Raw genomic sequence first — 20,333 nt, 5'->3', positions numbered from 1 at the left:
TATCAAGCATAGAAGTAGTTTCATCATAAGTATCATGCATAGCAGAAGTGGCATCATCAATAACATGCGACATATCAGAACGAATAGCAGAAGCAGGTTTAGGTGTCGCAAGCTTACTCAAAACAGAAGATGAATCAAGTGCAGATCTAGATGGCAGTTCCTTACCTCCCCTTGTAGTTGAGGGATAAATCTTGGTTTTTGGATTTCTCAAGTTCTTCATAATGATAAGAATATATAAATCCCAAGTGACTCAAAGAATAGAGCTATGTTCCCTGGCAACGGCGCCAGAAAATAGTCTTGATAACCCACAAGTATAGGGGTTCACAACAATTTTCAAGGGTAGAGTATTCAACCCAAATTTATTGATTCTGACACAAGGGGAGCCAAAGAATATTCTCAAGTATTAGCAGCTGAGTTGTCAATTCAACCACACCTGGAAACTTAATATCCGCAACAAAGTATTTAGTAGCAAAGTAATATGATAGTAGTGGTAATGATAGCAAAAGGTAATAGTAGTAAAAGTAGTGTTTTTGGTATTTTGTAGTGATGATAGCAATAGCAACGGAAAAGTAAATAAGCAAAGAACAATATATGGAAAGCTCGTAGGCAATGGATCGGTGAGGGAGAATTATGCCGAATGTGGTTCATCATGTAACAGTCATAACCTAGGGTGACACAGAACTAGCTCCAATTCATCAATGTAATGTAGGCATGTATTCCGAATATAGTCATACGTGCTTATGGAAAAGAACTTGCATGACATCTTTTGTCCTACCCTTCCGTGGCAGCGTGGTCCTAATGGAAACTAAGGGATATTAAGGCCTCCTTTTAATAGAGTACCAGAACAAAGCATTAGCACATGGTGAATACATGAACTCCTCAAACTACGGTCATCACCGGTAAGTATCCCGATTATTGTCACTTCGGGGTTAACGGATCATAACACATAATAGGTGACTATAGACTTGAAAGATAGGATCAAGAACTCTCATATATTGATGAAAACATAATAGGTTCAGATCTGAAATCATGGTACTCGGGCCCTAGTGACAAGCATTAAGCATAGCAAAGTCATGGCAACATCAATCTCAGAACATAGTGGATACTAGGGATCAAACCCTAACAAAACTAACTCGATTACATGATAAATCCCATCCAACCCATCACCGTCCAGCAAGCCTACGATGAAATTACTCACGCACAGCGGTGAGCATCATGAAATTGGTGATGGAGGATGGTTGATGATGACGATGGCGACGAATTCCCCTCTCCGGAGCCCCAAACGAACTCCAGATCAGCCCTCCCGAGAGGTTTTAGGGCTTGGCGGCGGCTCTGTATCGTAAAATGCGATGAATCCTTCTCTCTGATTTTTTTCTCCCCGAAACCAAATATATAGAGTTGGATTTGAGGTCGGAGGAGCTCCAGGGGGCCCACGAGGTAGGGGGCGCGCCCTAGGGGGGCAGGCGCGTCCCCACCCTCGTGGACAGGTGGTGGCCCCCCTGGCCTTCATCTTTTGCAAGGATTTTTTTATTATTTCTGAATAGATGTTCCGTGAAGTTTCAGGTCATTCCGAGAACTTTTGTTTCTGCACATAAATAACACCATAGCAATTCTGCTGAAAACAACGTCAGTCCGGGTTAGTTCCATTCAAATCATGCAAGTTAGAGTCCAAAACAAGGGCAAAAGTGTTTGGAAAAGTAGATACGACGGAGACGTATCAACGACGATATGACCGAGGTGTGTAACTGTGGAGGGGGGCACCGCACACGACTAAGAGAAGACTTAGTGTGCCTTTGGGGTGACCCCTCCCATGTATATAAAGGGTGGAGGAGAGGAGGCCGGCCCTAGAGGGGGTGCGCTAAGGGAGGGAGTCCTACTTGGACTCCCGGTTCAAGTAGGATTCGGCCCCCGTTTCCTTTCCGAAAAGGGGGAAGAGGGAAAGAGAAGGAGGAGAAGAAGGAAAGGGGGGCCGCCCCCCAACCCTAGTCCAATTCGGATTGGGCTTGGGGGGCGCGCGCCTCCACCTGGACGCCGCCTCCTCTCTTCCACTAGGGCCCATGAAGGCCCATTAACCCCCCGGGGGGTGGGGGGGTTCCGGTAACCCCCGGTACTGCGAAAAATGCCTAAACCTTTCCGAAACCATTCCGGTGTCAAACATAACCTTCCAATATATCAATCTTTATGTCTCGACCATTTCGAGACTCCTCGTCATGTACATGATCACATCCGGGAATCCGAACAAACTTCGGTTCATCAAATCACATAACTCATAATACAAATCATCATCAAACGTTAAGCATGCGGACCCTACGGGTTCGAGAACTATGTAGACATGACCGAGACACTTCTCCGGTCAATAACCAATAGCGGAACCTGGATGCTCATATTGGCTCCTACATATTCTACGAAGATCTTTATCGGTCAAACCGCATAACAACATACGTCATTCCCTTTGTCATCAGTATGTTACTTGTCCGAGATTCAATCATCGGTATCATCATACCTAGTTCAATCTCGTTATTGGAAAGTCTCTTTACTCGTCCCGTAATGCATTATCCCATGTCTAACTCTTTAGACACATTGCTTGCAAGGCTCATAGTGATGTGCATTACCGAGAGGGCCTAGAGATACCTCTCCGATACACAGAGTGACAAATCCTAATCTTGATCTATACCAACTCAACAAACACCATCGGAGACACCTGTAGAGCATCTTTATAATCACCCAGTTACGTTGTGACGTTTGATAGCACACAAGGTGTTCCTCCGGTATTCGGGGGTTGCATAATCTCATAGTCAGAGGAACATGTATAAGTCATGAAGAAAGCAATAGCAATAAAACTAAACGATCATTATGCTAAGCTAATGGATGGGTCTTGTCCATCACATCATTCTCTAATGATGTGATCCTGTTCATCAAATGACAACACATGTCTATGGCCAGGAAACATAACCATCTTTGATTAACGAGCTAGTCAAGTAGAGGCATACTAGTGACATTCTCTTTGTCTATGTATTCACACATGCCCTAAGTTTCTGGTTAATACAATTCTAGCATGAATATTAAACATTTATCATGATATAAGGAAATATAAATAACAACTTTATTATTGCCTCTAGGGCATATTTCCTTCAGTCTCCCACTTGCACTAGAGTCAATAATCTAGATTACATAGTAATGATTCTAACACCCATGGAGTCTTGGTGCTGATCAGGTTTTGCTCATGAGAGAGGCTTAGTAAACGGGTCTGCAACATTCAGATCCATATGTATCTTGCAAATCTCTATGTTTCCCTCCTTGACTTGATCGCGGATGGAATTGAAGTGTCTCTTGATGTGTTTGGTTCTCTTGTGAAATCTGGATTCCTTTGCCAAGGCAATTGCTACAGTATTGTCACAGAAGATTTTCATTGGATCCGATGCACTAGGCATGACACCTAGATCGGATATGAACTCCTTCATCCAGACTCCTTCATTTGCTGCTTCCGAAGCAGCTATGTACTCCGCTTCACACGTAGATCCCGCCACAACGCTCTGCTTGGAACTGCACCAACTGACAGCTCCACCATTCAATATAAATATGAATCCGGTTTGTGACTTAGAGTCATCCGGATCAGTGTCAAAGCTTGCATCAACGTAACTGTTTACGACGAGCTCTTTGTCACCTCCATAAACGAGAAACATATCCTTAGTACTTTTCAGGTATTTCAGGATGTTCTTGACTGCTGTCCAGTGACCCACTCCTGGATTACTTTGGTACATCCCTGCTAAACTAATAGCAAGGCACACATCAGGTCTGGTACACAACACTGCATACATGATAGAACCTATGGCTGAGGCATAGGGAATGACTTTCATTTTCTCTCTATCTTCTGTAGTGGTCGGGCATTGAGTCTGACTCAACTTCACACCTTGTAACACAGGAAAGAACCCATTCTTTGACTGATCCATTTTGAACTTCTTCAAAACTTTATCAAGGTATGTGCTTTGTGAAAGTCCAATTAAGCGTCTTGATCTATCTCTATAGATCTTGATGCCCAATATATAAGCAACTTCACCGAGGTCTTTCATTGAAAACTTCTTATTAAAGCATCCTTTTATGCTATTCAGAAATTTAGTATCATTTCCAATCAACAATATGTCATCCACCTATAATATCAGAAATGTTACAGAGCTCCCACTCACTTTCTTGTAAATACAGGCTTCTCCAAAAGTCTGTACAAAACCATATGCTTTGATCACACTATCAAAGCATATATTCCAACTCTGAGAGACTTGCACCAGTCCATAAATGGATCGCTGGAGCTTGCATACTATGTTAGCACCTTTTGGATCGACAAAACCTTCTGGTTGCATCATATACAACTCTTCTTTAAGATATCCATTAAGGAATGCAGTTTTGACATCCATTTGCCAAATTTCATAATCATAAAATGCGGCAATTGCTAACATGATTCGGACAGACTTAAGCATCGCTATGGGTGAGAAGGTCTCATTGTAGTCAACTCCTTGAACTTGTTGAAAACCTTTCGCAACAAGTCGAGCTTTGTAGACAGTAATATTACCATCAGTGTCAGTCTTCTTCTTGAAGATCCATTTATTTTCTATTGCTTGCCGATCATCAGGCAAGTCAACCAAAGTCCACACTTTGTTCTCATACATGGAACCCATCTCAGATTTCATGGCCTCAAGCCATTTTGCAGAATCTGGGCTCATCATTGCTTCCTCATAGTTCGTAGGTTCATCATGGTCAAGTAACATGACCTCCAGAACAGGATTACCATACCACTCTGGTGCGGATCTTACTCTGGTTGACCTACGAGGTTCGGTAGTAACTTGATAAGAAGTTTCATGATCATCATTATTAGCTTCCTCACTAATTGGTGTAGGAATCACTGGAACTGATTTCTGTGATGAACTACTTTCCAATTCGGGAGAAGGTACAATTACCTCGTCAAGTTCTACTTTCCTCCCACTCACTTCTTTCGAGAGAAACTCCTTCTCTAGAAAGGATCCATTCTTAGCAACGAAAATCTTGCTTTCAGATCTGTGATAGAAGGTGTACCCAACTGTCTCCTTTGGGTATCCTATGAAGACACATTTCTCCGATTTGGGTTTGAGCTTATCAGGTTGAAGCTTTTTCACATAAGCATCGCAGCCCCAAACTTTAAGAAACGACAACTTGGGTTTCTTGCCAAACCACAGTTCATATGTTGTCGTCTCAACGGATTTAGATGGTGCCCTATTTAAGGTGAATGCAGCCGTCTCTAAAGCATAACCCCAAAACAATAGCGGTAAATCAGTAAGAGACATCATAGATCACACCATATCTAATAAAGTACGATTACGATGTTCGGACACACCATTACGTTGTGGTGTTCCAGGTGGCATGAGTTGCGAAACTATTCCACATTGTTTCAAATGAAGACCAAACTCGTAACTCAAATATTCACCTCCACGATCAGATCGTAGAAACTTTATTTTATTCTTACGATGATTTTCCACTTCACTCTGAAATTCTTTGAACTTTTCAAATGTTTCAGACTTATGTTTCATCAAGTAGATATACCCATATCTGCTCAAATCATCTGTGAAGGTTAGAAAATAACAATACCCGCCGCAAGCCTCAATACTCATCGAACCACATACATCAGTATGTATTATTTCCAACAAGTCTGTTGCTCACTCCATTGTTCCGGAGAACAGAGTCTTAGTCATCTTGCCCATGAGGCATGGTTCGCAAGCGTCAAGTGATTCATAATCAAGTGATTCCAAAAGTCCATCAGCATGGAGTTTCTTCATGCGCTTTACACCAATATGACCTAAATGGCAGTGCCACAAGTAAGTTGCAGTATCATTATTAAGCTTGTATCTTTTGGCTCCAATACTATGAATATGTGTATCACTACTATCGAGATTCAACAAAAATAGACCACTCATCAAGGGTGCATGGCCATAAAAGATAGTACTCATATAAATAGAACAACCATTATTCTTTTATTTAAATGAATAACCATATCGCATCAAACAAGATCCAGATATAATGTTCATGCTCAACACTGGCACTAAATAACAATTATTTAGGTCTAAAACTAATCCCGACGGTAGATGTAGAGGTAGCGTGCCGACGGCGATTACATCGACTTTGGAACCATTTCCCACGCGCATCGTCACCTCGTCCTTAGCCAATCTTCGTTTAATCTGTAGCCCCTGTTTCAAGTTGCAAATATGAGCAACATAACTAATATCAAATACCCAGGCGCTACTACAAGAATTAGTAAGGTACACATCAATAACATGTATATCAAATATACCTTTCACTTTGCCATCCTTCTTATCCGCCAAATACTTGGGGTAGTTCCGCTTCCAGTGACCAGTCCCTTTGCAGTAGAAGCACTCAGTCTTAGGCTTAGGCCCAGACTTGGGCTTCTTCACTTGAGCAGCAACTTGCTTGCCATTCTTCTTGAAGTTCCCCTTCTTCCCTTTGCCCTTTTTCTTGAAACTGGTGGTCTTGTTAACCATCAACACTTGATGCTCCTTCTTGATTTCTACCTCCGCAGCCTTCAGCATCGCGAAGAGCTCGGGAATTGTCTTATCCATCCCTTGCATATTATAGTTCATCACGAAGCTTTTGTAGCTTGGTGACAGTGATTGAAGAACTCTGTCAATGACACTATCATCAGGAAGATTAACTCCCAGTTGAGTCAATTGGTTGTGGCACCCAGACATTCTGAGTATATGTTCACTGACAGAACTATTCTCCTCCATCTTGAAGCTGTAGAACTTATTGGAGACTTCATATCTCTCAATCCGGGCATTTGCTTGAAATATTAACTTCAACTCCTGGAACATCTCATATGCTCCATGACGTTCAAAACATCATTGAAGTCCCGGGTCTAAGCTGTAAAGCATGGCACACTGAACTATCAAGTAGTCACCAACTTTTCTCTGCCAGATGTTCATAACGTCCGGAGTTGCTCCTGCAACGGGTTTTGCACCTAGCGGTGCTTCCAAGCCATAATTCTTCTATGCAGCAATGAGGATAATCCTCAAGTTACGGACCCAGTTCGTGTAGTCACTACCATCATCTTTCAACTTAGCTTTCTCTAGGAACACATTAAAATTCAAAGGAACGGTAGCATGGGCCATTGATCTAAAACAACATAGACATGCAAAATACTATCAGGTACTAAGTTCATGATAAATTAAAGTTCAATTAATCATATTACTTAAGAACTCTGAAAGTGCAACTATCCCTAGGTGGTTTTGGTAATTCATAACATCATATAGCTCATTGAGCTAATGCTATTCCAAGATGACTATTTCAGGAAAGCTCAATGATTGGCATGGCATGGATGTGAAAGTGGAACCCTCAAAATGCTAAGGACAAAGGATTGGCTCAAGCTCAAAAGCTCAAGACTCTTCATTTTATATTTTAGTGATCCAAGATCACATTGAGTCTTTAGGAAAAGCCAATACTATCAAGGAGGGATGAGGTGTTGCTTAATGAGCCTCTTGCTTCATGTGCTTAGTGATATGCTCCAAAACCCTCAACCACTTTCCCATATCCACATATGACCTAAACCCTAAGCCAAACTCGGTCCTACCGATTCTTTCTATCGGCGCCACCGAGTTTCATTTGTCATAAGCCACTGCCAAACCCTAGCAATTCGGTTCTACCGATAAGGATCTCGGTCTCACCGAGATGGGATTGCAAACTCTCTGTTTCCCTTTCGTAACTTTTCGGCCTCACCGAAAGAGCGAATCGGTCCCACCGAGATTGCAATGTAAATTCAGTGTTTCCTTTTTGTAACTTTTCGGTCTCACTGAAAGAGCAAATCGGTCCCACCGAGTTTGCCTGACCAACTCTCTGGTTAGCTAATTACCAAAATCGGTCTCACCGAGTTTGTGTAATCGGTCTCACCGAGATTACGTTATGCCCAAATCCTAACCATATCGGTCCTACCGAGTTGCATGTCAGTCCCACCAAAAATCTCTAACGGTCACTAGGTTTACCTTTTCGGTCCGACCGAGTTTTTTTGATTCGGTCCCACCGAGATTGGAAAACTGTGTGTAACGGTTGGATTTTATGTGGAGGCTATGTATACCCCTCCACCTCCTCTTCATTCGTGGAGAGAGCCATCAGAACACATACACAATTCCAACTCATATGTTCTGAGAGAGAACCACCTACTCATGTGTTGAGACCAAGATATTCCATTCCTACCATATGAATCTTGATCTCTAGCCTTCCCCAAGTTGCTTTCCACTCAAATCTTCTTTCCACCAGATCCAAATCCTATGAGAGAGAGTTGAGTGTTGGGGAGACTATCATTTGAAGCACAAGAGCAAGGAGTTCATTACCTACACACCATTTGTTACTTCTTGGAGAGTGGTGTCTCCTAGATTGGCTAGGTGTCACTTGGGAGCCTCCGACAAGATTGTGGAGTTGAACCAAGGAGTTTGTAAGGGCAAGGAGATCGCCTACTTCGTGAAGATCTACCGCTAGTGAGGCAAGTCCTTCGTGGGCGATGGCCATGGTGGGATAGACAAGGTTACTACTTCGTGGACCCTTTGTGGGTGGTTGCTTCTTCGTGGACCCTTTGTGGGTGGTTGCTTCTTCGTGGACCCTTCGTGGGTGGAGCCCTCCGTGGACTCGCGCAACCGTTACCCTTCGTGGGTGGAGCCCTCCGTGGACTCGCGCAACTGTTACCCTTCGTGGGTTGAAGTCTCCATCAACGTGGATGTAGGATAGCACCACCTATCCGAACCACGGGAAAAACATCGGTGTCTCCAATTGCGTTTGAAATCTCCAAACCCTTCCCTTTACATTCTTGCAAGTTGCATGCTTTACTTTCCGCTGCCAATATACTCTTTGCATGCTTGCTTGAATTGTGTGATGATTGCTTGACTTGTCCTACAATAGCTAAAATCTGCCAAGAACTAAAATTGGGAAAAGGTTAAGTTTTTATTTGGTCAAGTAGTCTAATCACCCCCCCTCTAGACATACTTTCGATCCTACAGGTGGTATCAAAGCTTTGGTCTCCATTTGCTTTGACCTCCATAGCTTTTGGTGGTCATAGCCTTGGTTTCACAACCTAGGAGAGTATGGCGTCTAGCGAGGGAAATTATCACCGTAGAGGTCCTTACTTTGATGGTACTAATTTGCTAGTTGGAAGCATAAAATGAAAATGCATATTCTTGGACATAACCCCGCCGTTTGGGATATTGTGTGTGTTGGTTTGCAAGGTGACTTCTTTGATGGGAAAGAACCAAACCGTGAAGCTACCGCGGATGAGTTGAAGATGTTGCAATACAATGCTCAAGCTTGTGATATTCTCTTCAACGGATTGTGCCCCGAAGAATTCAATAAAATCAGCCGTCTTGAGAATGCAAAGGAAATTTGGGACACTTTGATTGATATGCACGAAGGTACCGACTCCGTCAAGGAATCCAAGTTGGATGTGCTTCAAAGTCAACTTGACAAGTTCAAAATGAAGGATGGTGAAGGTGTCGCTGAAATGTACTCTAGGCTTGCTCTCATCACAAATGAGATTGCCGGCTTAGGAAGTGAAGAGATGACCGATAGATTCATCATCAAGAAGATTCTAAGAGCCTTGGATGGAAAATATGATACCGTGTGCACATTGATCCAAATGATGCCCAATTACAAAGATCTCAAGCCAACGGAGGTGATTGGAAGAATTGTTGCTCATGAGATGTCACTTAAGGATAATGAGGAACTTCACAACAAATCAAGTGGTGCATACAAAGCCTCATGTGAAGCCCCTACATCATCAAGTGAGAAACAAAACTTCAATGAAGAATTGAGCTTAATGGTGAAGAACTTCAACAAGTTCTACAAGAGTAGAAGCAAAGATAGAAGCTTCAAGTCAAGGTCCTACAATGACAAAAGATCTTCTAGTCGAGAGCGAAACTGCTACAGTTGTGGAAGACCCGGACACTATTCCAATGAGTGTACGGCTCCCTACAAGAGAAGAGAAGATTCTCCAAAAAGAAGAAGCAAAGAATCACCACCAAGAGAGAGAAGGAGTAGAGATGATCGTTATGAACGAAGATACTCATGGAGAAGCAAGGATTCGGAAAGGAAGGAAAAATCATCAAGGAGCTACACAAAACGAAGACATCAAGCTCATGTTGGTGAATGGGTATCCGGCTCCGACTCCGACAGCCACTCCGAGAGAAGTTATCACTCCGACTCCGAAGATACTCAAGATGAAGGTGTTGCCGGTCTAGCACTTGTGTCAACCAACTCCTACGACATATTTGACTCACCAAATGAAGTAATTGGAATATGCTTCATGGCCAAAGGTCCTATGGTAACACACCCCGAGTATGTTGATTTCAATAGTGATGAAGATGACTTGTTAGGTGATGATTTGCTTGTTGACAACTCTAGTGATGAATACTATGATGAAACGTCAATTAATCATGCTAATCAAGATAAAATGAATGACAATGCTAAGGAGAAGATTGAGGCTCTAACTAAAGAACTAAACACTCTTAAGTTAGCTCATGAAACTATCTTCGAAGATCATCGAGAACTTTTAAGATCTCATGAGAACTACGCTTTGAAAAGCTCAATCTTGAGCAAGAGCATGAGTTCTTAAAAGCAATCAATGATGATCTCCGCAAGAAAAGTTCTTCTTACATTGCCAAGCGTTTACTCTTATCCACTTACATGCCTCAAGTCAAGTCTAGTAACAAGAACAAGAAAGATTCTTCCTCTAGCAGTAACAATGATCATGCTAAATCCAATATTGTTGCTTCTAGTAGTTCTCTTGATTCCACTAATGATTCTCTTAGCCAAGTTACACTTGAGCAAGAAAATAGCTTATTGAAGGGAATTATAGAGAAAGGAGTGTACAAAAGCCTTGCCAGGAGTAAGCAATTCGAGGAAATTATGCGCAAGCAAGGAACGCACCGGAAGAATCAAGGTGTTGGTTTTGAACGAAAATTCAATGCCAATGGAGTTGAGTGGGAAGAAGATCAATACCCCAAGACAAAGTTTGTTCCTCAACAAGAGAAGTATGATACTTCTTTCAAGGGGACACAAGCTCAAGATGATCTTCCACCACAAGACTACAAGCAAAAAGGCAAGGACAAGCTTCAAGAGGAAATTGATGCATTTGAAGAAGCTCCTAAGACCTTAGTCAAGTGGATTCCCAAGACTACTTCAAGTTCCACTTCATCAAGTATGACTACAACTCCAAGGATTCCCATCAAGATGGTGTGGATCCAAAAGAAGAAGAACTAGAGAGTTCTTGAGGGTGACTCCGCCAACATACTTCACTCTTATCATTTTGGCAAGAACAAGTGCAATCAACTTCCACATCTTGCACTAGTTCAAGGAGTCACAAACCCTCTTGTTGGTAAGACAAGGGACAAGGTAACCTAAAAGTTTTCATGGACATCATCTTGTGTGTGCATCACTCTATGTCTATGGATATCCTTGTTTGTTCCTTGCGGGACTAACCCATGTAGGTATTGAAAGTGCAATTCACTCAAATGGATAGCTCCAAGTGATCTACATCAACATTGAGCATCCACATCTTCAACATCTACATGAAGTCATCATCGACAAGACCCGAGGTTAGTTCATCCCTCTAAGGGGGGATATCACATCTAGGGGGAGCTTTACTCTAAGACTTGAGCTAAAGCAACTCTAAAGATGTGAACACAACAATGCTTTATGTAAAAGTGGTAACCCCACTTGAGCTTAAACGATGAGTATGACCTATGATCAAGTGTTCTCACTTGACTCCTAAGTCAATATACTCATATATAGATGACCTTGTCATCGCAAATTGCTTGGTAGATGCTAGAATTGGTTGTGCATGCCTTGTCACATATTTCATTTGCCATCTTATTGTGTGAGCATGCTGGTTGCATATTTTACTCATTCGAGGACATCCACTTGTTGTTTTGATTGTTTGGTTTTATTTCCTTTTGCCAAGTGGATGGACAAGAATGCCTAAGAACCTCCTCTAGCTATCTATGCTTTTCTCGTCTCAAACTCTATTCATGCTACATCACAAAATTTGATCAAGTCAGATTCGAACCACTCTGTGTGAGGAGCGCTCGGAGTCCCCGATTCGTCATAGACATAAACTTCCAAAACCTCTTTATGATTCTCGGTCTGACTGATACCCTACTTTCGGTCCTACCGAGATCATTAAGTTGATCTATGTTTTCGATCTCGGTGCAACCGATTTGAACCATTCGGTCACACCGAGTTGCAATAACTGTATACAGTTTTGCATCTCGGTGCCACCGAGTCGTTCCACTCGGTCACACCGACAGGGTTGGGCTATATGTAGTCACGGGCAAAAATTTGGAAATTTCTCCGAACCCCTTCGCCCGCGCGATAGCCTGCTCTGCCAACTTGGTCTCCGGATCGTCTCCTCGCCGCCAGCCGCCTCCAGTCGCTGGTCTCCATCGCCGTCAACGGAATTCTACCCCGCCGTTGCCGCCGTAGCGAGTCTCCGCCGAACTATGGTATGGACTCGATCTTTGTGCTATTCCCCAATCTGATTCTTAGCACATTGTGATCATCATGATTCTTGCCACAATTGAAACACTCCTGTCCAGTCAATGCGTTCGTAGATTAGTTTTGATTCAAAAAATTTAGGGTTAGGTTTCCGCCGAAACCATCTCGGACCCACCGAGTTGAAAAACTCGGTCCCACCGATTTGGCTTATGCCATTGCACAAGTGAGACCCGGTCTGACCGAGAATTACTTAACGGTGTGACCAATTTTGGAATTCTGTGAAACCCTATCAGTCTCAGTGCCACCGAACTGTGACTCGGTCTGACCGAGTTCACTAGTTTAGGTTCCAAAACTGCTTCGGTATCACCGAGTTTAAAAATCGGTAGATCCGAGATGCTTTCAGTGGGAAACTAAAACTAAGTTTTTGAATTATTCTTTTACAAAAATCTCTGCATTTTGTGATGATCATCCACTCTATCTCATCTATAACCTATTCACAGGGTCAGCAGTCAGAGTTTGCAACATGTCTGATCAGAGTGACAACCAGAACTTGTCAGAGCAGCAAGTGCAGATGAGTGAGGGCACTAGTCCCTCAAGTTCCTCAGATGATGGCAGCAGGAGCACCCCTAGCAATCTTCCTAAATCTGCCACAAGATAGAGAAAGAAGAGAACCTCAGACTCAGAAGATGAGGATTATGTGGTAGAGGAAGAGGAAGCAACTTCCAAGAGAATTGAGCCAGCTCAGGGCACAAAGCCAGGGTTAAAGATCAAAAGGCCAGCAGGCAGGCAGCCTATGTCAAAGGCCAGAGCTTCAACTGAGAAGCCCACTCCCATTGAGCCAGTTGCTGCTGAAGGCAAGAAGAGGAAAGAAAGGGTGAATAAAACTGTAGCCAGAGTGCTTGGCAAGGCTTCCATCATGGAAGATGAGGAGGAAGAAGAAGAGGTAGCTGCACCAGCACCTAAGGCACCCAAGCTGATGGGTGATGCCATAAGAACAGGGGCATCTGCTTCCAAGGCCAAGCCAGCTCCAAAGCCAAAGCCAAAGAGGAACACAAGAAGCATCCCAGCTACTGAGAAGAACAAGGCCCCGGTGCCTGAAGTTGCAGAAGAGGAAGAAGAGAATGTTCTTAGAAAGCTCAAGCCCAAGATCCCAGACCACAACGATGCTCATCCTGTGGCCGAGGATATGAAACTCAGGAGAGATTCAGGGCTCCGGAAGTAGAGAGAAGCAGACCCGTATGCTTCAAGGAGAAGGACTGCAGTTGACTACAGGTTTCACACCAAGGAGCAGCAAGACTTTTATGAGACAGTGCTGCTAGACAAGAAGCCAATTGTCTGTGATATGAGATGGTTGATTGGCAATACATCAAGGACAACGAAGAGTACTACCCTAGAGTGCAGGACAGCTTCAAGGCATGTGGAGTAGAGGACTTTGTTGGGCAGAAGCTCACAAAGTGGAACGAGGAACTCATCATGCAGTTCTACTCCACAGCCCATTTCTATCCAGATGGCAGGATTGTATGGATGACAGAGGGTACGAGGTACCAGTCTACAGTTGCTGAATGGGCTCAGCTGATTAATGCCCCAGAAGAGCATGACGATGACTTGGACATTTATGACAAGAAGAAGATGGACCACAACTCAATGTCAAACATGTACAAGGAGATTCCAAATGAAGCACTTGATACGTTCAAGTTTGGCTCAGTACACTATCTTCTGTCAGGGCTGCCAACCATCAACTGGATTCTTAGGCACACCCTATTGCCCAAGTCTGGAGATCACAAGATGATCAGGGGACACACGATCAACTTGCTTCATATCTTTGACGTGCCACAGAAATTCAAAGTCATGAGCCTTATGATTGAAACAATCAAGAGGACTGCAGCAGACCAGAAGAGGAGTTGTGGATATGCCCCACAGATTCAGGAGCTCATCAACTCAAAGATGGGCACAGGCATATACTTACTGGACAAGGAACACCTGCCCATCCGTCCAGATTTTGAAGATAATCAAGTGGTCATGACTGAGAATGAGCCATCATCTGCACAAGCACAAGCAAAGAAGGAGAAGGCAAGGAAGGAGAAAGCTGCCAAGATGCCAACTCAAGAGGAGGCATCTGAGTATTTCTTGAAAACCAAACAAGAGCAGCTTGGTTACTTGATTGCATCCACACTGAGGATTGAGCAAGGACTGGCCACCCTCACTCAGAATCAGCAGAGCCTAGAGAGAATCATGGAACAAAAGTTCTATGACTTGGATGTCAAAGTAACAGAGATTCAGTCTGCAGTGGAACAACTTCAGGATGACATGCAGGAGAGGAGAGGCAAGACTACAACTGATGCATTTGCCAGAGCGCCAAGAGCTCAGAGATCATATGCAGTGCCAGTTGCTGACACCAGAGCCACCACTTCTGCTCCAGCTACAGCCTCAGTTCCACCAGCTCCAGCGTCCACTTCAGCGTCAACTCCAACCACGTCTACAAAAGGCTTCGTCCTTGGAGTGCTCCGGACTCCACCACCACCTGAAGATCAAGCCTGAGTGTCGACTTATCACTATGCATTTTCTAGGAACTTTTTGGTAACTTGTTGCCAAAGGGGGAGAAAATGTATAGATCATAGGCTTCGAGAGAGAGAGTGTTACTTTTTTCTCTCTTGCTTTATTTGGTGGTTTTTCGAACTTTGTTTGCTTTTGAGTGCTTGAGATACTATGTCTTTGCTCGTGAGACATTGATGATCATGTGTTTGATCATAAGCTACACTTAATGTTTGCTTAATATTATCATCTTATCTATCTTATGTGATCATTCACTATTCTTGGTGATGAGTGCATGTATTTCATTCTTATCATTTTAAGCGCTCCACCAAGATGTATGTGACATGGAAGAGTAACCCATGACTCTAACTCTTTGTGCATTTGCAGTCCAAAGCAAATTTTAAATATGCACAAATTTAGGGGGAGCTCTTACTTGTCACATACTTCTCAAAGCGACGATATATTTCATGCTTATTATCATTTGTCGAAGCTTTGATCTATATGTTGTCATCAATTACCAAAAAGGGGGAGATTGAAAGTGCAACTATACCTAGGTGGTTTTGGTAATTCATAACAACATATAGCTCATTGAGCTAATGCTATTCCAAGATGACTATTTCAGGAAAGCTCAATGATTGGCATGGCATGGATGTGAAAGTGGAACCCTCAAAATGCTAAGGACAAAGGATTGGCTCAAGCTCAAAAGCTCAAGACTCTTCATTTTATATTTTAGTGATCCAAGATCACATTGAGTCTTTAGGAAAAGCCAATACTATCAAGGAGGGATGATGTGTTGCTTAATGAGCCTCTTGCTTCATGTGCTTAGTGATATGCTCCAAAACCCTCAACTACTTTCCCATATCCACATATGACCTAAACCCTAAGCCAAACTCGGTCCTACCGATTCTTTCTATCCGGCGCCACTGAGTTTCATTTGTCATAAGCCACTGCCAAACCCTAGCAATTCGGTTCTACCGATAGGGATCTCGGTCTCACCGAGATGGGATTGCAAACTCTCTGTTTCCCTTCCGTAACTTTTCGGCCTCACCGAAAGAGCGAATCGGTCCCACCGAGATTGCAATGTAAATTCAGTGTTTCCTTTTTGTAACTTTTCGGTCTCACCGAAAGAGCAAATCGGTCCCACCGAGTTTGCCTGACCAACTCTCTGGTTAGCTAATTACCAAAATCGGTCTCACCGAGTTTGTGTAATCGGTCTCACCGAGATTACGTTATGCCCAAACCCTAACCATATCGGTCCTACCGAGTTGCATGTCAGTCCCACCGAAAATCTCTAACGGTCACTAGGTTTATCTTTTCGGTCCGACCGAGTTTTTTGATTCGGTCCCACCGAGATTGGAAAACTGTGTGTAACGGTTGGATTTTTTGTGGAGGCTATATATACCCCTCCACCTCCTCTTCATTCGTGGAGAGAGCCATCAGAACACATACACAATTCCAACTCATATGTTCTGAGAGAGAACCACCTACTCATGTGTTGAGACCAAGATATTCCATTCCTACCATATGAATCTTGATCTCTAGCCTTCCCCAAGTTGCTTTCCACTCAAATCTTCTTTCCACCAGATCCAAATCCTATGAGAGAGAGTTGAGTGTTGGGGAGACTATCATTTGAAGCACAAGAGCAAGGAGTTCATTACCTACACACCATTTGTTACTTCTTGGAGAGTGGTGTCTCCTAGATTGGCTAGGTGTCACTTGGGAGCCTCCGACAAGATTGTGGAGTTGAACCAAGGAGTTTGTAAGGGCAAGGAGATCGCCTACTTCGTGAAGATCTACCGCTAGTGAGGCAAGTCCTTCGTGGGCGATGGCCATGGTGGGATAGACAAGGTTGCTACTTCGTGGACCCTTTGTGGGTGGTTGCTTCTTCATGGACCCTTTGTGGGTGGTTCCTTCTTCATGGACCCTTCGTGGGTGGAGCCCTCCGTGGACTCGCGCAACCGTTACCCTTCGTGGGTGGAGCCCTTCGTGGACTCGCGCAACCGTTACCCTTCGCGGGTGGAGCCCTTCGTGGACTCGCGCAACCGTTACCCTTCGTGGGTTGAAGTCTCCATCAACATGGATGTAGGATAGCACCACCTATCCGAACCACAGGAAAAACATCCGTGTCTCCAATTGCGTTTGAATTCTCCAAACCCTTCCCTTTACATTCTTGCAAGTTGCATGCTTTACTTTCCGCTGCCAATATACTCTTTGCATGCTTGCTTGAATTGTGTGATGATTGCTTGACTTGTCCTACAATAGCTAAAATCTGCCAAGAACTAAAATTGGGAAAAGGTTAAGTTTTTATTTGGTCAAGTAGTCTAATCACCCCCCCTCTAGACATACTTTCGATCCTACAAACTCCCACTTAGATAGACATCCCTCTAGCCATCTAAATGATCATGTGATCCATATCAACTAAACTATGTCCGATCATCATGTGAGATGGAGTAGATTTCAATGGTGAACATCACTATGTTGATCATATCTACTATATGACCCACACTCGACCTTTCGGTCTCAGTGTTCCGAGGCCATATCTGCACATGCTAGGCTCGTCAAGTTTAACCTGAGTATTCTGCGTGTGCAAAACTGGCTTGCACCCGTTGTATGTGAACGTAGAGCTTATCACACCCGATCATCACGTGGTGTCTCGGCACGACGAACTGTAGCAACGGTGCATACTCAGGGAGAACACTTATACCTTGAATTTTAGTGAGAGATCATCTTATAATGCTACCGCCATACTAAGCAAAATAAGATGCATAAAAGATAAACATCACATGCAATCGAAATAAGTGATATGATATGGCCATCATCATCTTGTGCCTTTGATGTCCATATCCAAAGCACCATCATGATCACCATCATCATCGGCTTGACACCTTGATCTACATCGTAGCAGCGTTGTCGTCTCTCCAACTATTGCTTCTACGACTATCGCTACCGCTTAGTGATAAAGTAAAGCAATTACATGGCGATGGCATTTCATACAATAAAGCGACAACCATATGGCTCCTGCCAGTTGCCAATAACTTTTACAAAACATGATCATCTCATACAACATATTATATATCATCACGTCTTGACCATATCACATCACAACGAGCCCTGCAAAAACAAGTTAGACATCCTCTACTTTGTTGTTGCAAGTTTTACGTGGCTCCTACGGGCTTCTAGAAAGAACCGTTCTTACCTACGCATCAAAACCACAACGCTTTTTTGTCAAGTGTGTTGTTTTAACTTGAACAAGGACCGGGCGTAGTCAAACTCGATTCAACTAAGGTTGGAGAAACTAACACCAGCTAGCCGCCTGTGTGCGAAGCACGTCGGTAGAACCAGTCTCATGAATGCGGTCATGTAATGTCGGTCTGGGCCGCTTCATCCAACAGTACCGCCGAATCAAAGTAAGACGTTGCTAGTAAGCAGTATGACTATTATCGCCCACAACTCATTGTGTTCTACTTGTGCATATAACATCTACGCATAGACATGGATCGGATGCCACTGTTGGGGAAAGCAGTATTTCAAAAAATTTACCTACGATCACGCAAGATCTATCTAGGAGATGCATAGCAACGAGCATGGAGAGTGTGTCCATGTACCCTCGTAGACCGAAAGCGGAAGGGTTTAGTAACGCGGTTGATGTAGTCGAATGTCTTTGCGATCCAACCGATCCAAGCACCGGATGTACGGCACCTCCGTGTTCAGCACACGTTCAACTCGATGACGTCCCTCGATCTCTTGATCCAGTTGAGGATGAGGGAGAGTTCCGTTAGCACGACAGCGTGGCGGCGGTGATGATGAAGTTACCAGCGCAGGGCTTCGCCTAAGCACTATGATGATATGACCGAGGTGTGTAACTGTGGAGGGGGGCACTGCACACGGCTAAGAGAAGACTTGGTGTGCCTTTGGGGTGCCCCCTCCCACGTATATAAAGGGAGGAGGAGAGGAGGGCCACCCTAGAGGGGGCACGCCAAGGGGGGGAGTCCTACTTGGACTCCCGGTTTAAGTAGGATTCGGCCCCCCTTTCCTTTCCGAAGAAGGGGGAAGGGGGAAAGAGAAGGAGGAGAAGAAGGAAAGCGGGGCCACCCCCAACCCTGGTCAAATTAGGATTGGGCTTGGGGGGGCGCGCGCCTCCACCTGGCTGCTGCCTCCTCTCTTCCACTAGAGCCCATGAAGGCCCATTAACCCCTGGGGGGTTCCGGTAACCCCCGGTACTCCGGAAAATGCCCGAACCTTTCCGAAACCATTCCGGTGTCCAAACATAACCTTCCAATATATCAATATTTATGTCTCGACCATTTCGAGACTCCTCCTCATGTCTGTGATCACATCCGGGACTCCGAAAAAACTTCGGTCATCAAATCACATAACTCATAATACAAATCATCATCGAACGTTAAGCGTGCGGACCCTATGAGTTCGAGAACTATGTAGACATGACCTAGACACTTCTCTGGTAAATAACCAATAGCGGAACCTGGATTCTCATATTGGCTCCTACATATTCTACAAAGATCTTTATCGGTCAAACCACATAACAACATACGTCGTTCCCTTAGTCATCGGTATGTTACTTGTCCGAGATTCGATCGTCGGTATCATCATACCTAGTTCAATCCCGTTACTGGCAAGTCTCTTTACTCATTCTGTAATGCATTATCCCGTGTCTAACTCTTTAGACACATTGCTTGCAAGGCTCATAGTGATGTGCATTACCGAGAGGGCCCAGAGATACCTCTCCGATACACAAAGTGATAAATCCTAATTTTGATCTATACCGACTCAACAAACACCATCGGAGACACATGTAGAGCATCTTTATAATCACCCAGTTACATAATGACGTTTGATAGCACACAAGGTGTTCCTCCGGTATTCGGGAGTTGCATAATCTCATAGCCAGAGGAACATGTATAAGTCATGAAGAAAGCAATAGCAATAAAACTAAACGATCATTATGCTAATCTAACGGATGGGTCTTGTCCATCACATCATCTCTAATGGTGTGATCCCATTCATCAAATGACAACACATGTCTATGGCTAGGAAACATAACCATCTTTGATTAACGGGCTAGTCAAGTAGATGCGTACTAGGGACATTCTGTTTGTCTATGTATTCACACATGCACTAAGTTTCCGGTTAATACAATTCTAGCATGAATAATAAACATTTATCATGATATAAGGAAATATAAATAACAACTTTATTATTGCCTCTAGGGTATATTTCCTTCATAAACGCCCATGATTTGTCCCTCTTCTAGTCGACGTGTGGCCAAACTA

The sequence above is a fragment of the Triticum dicoccoides genome, chromosome 2A (genome assembly GCF_002162155.2).
Source record: "Triticum dicoccoides isolate Atlit2015 ecotype Zavitan chromosome 2A, WEW_v2.0, whole genome shotgun sequence".
Lineage (NCBI taxonomy): Eukaryota > Viridiplantae > Streptophyta > Magnoliopsida > Poales > Poaceae > Triticum > Triticum dicoccoides.
This window is presented reverse-complemented; position numbering follows the sequence as displayed.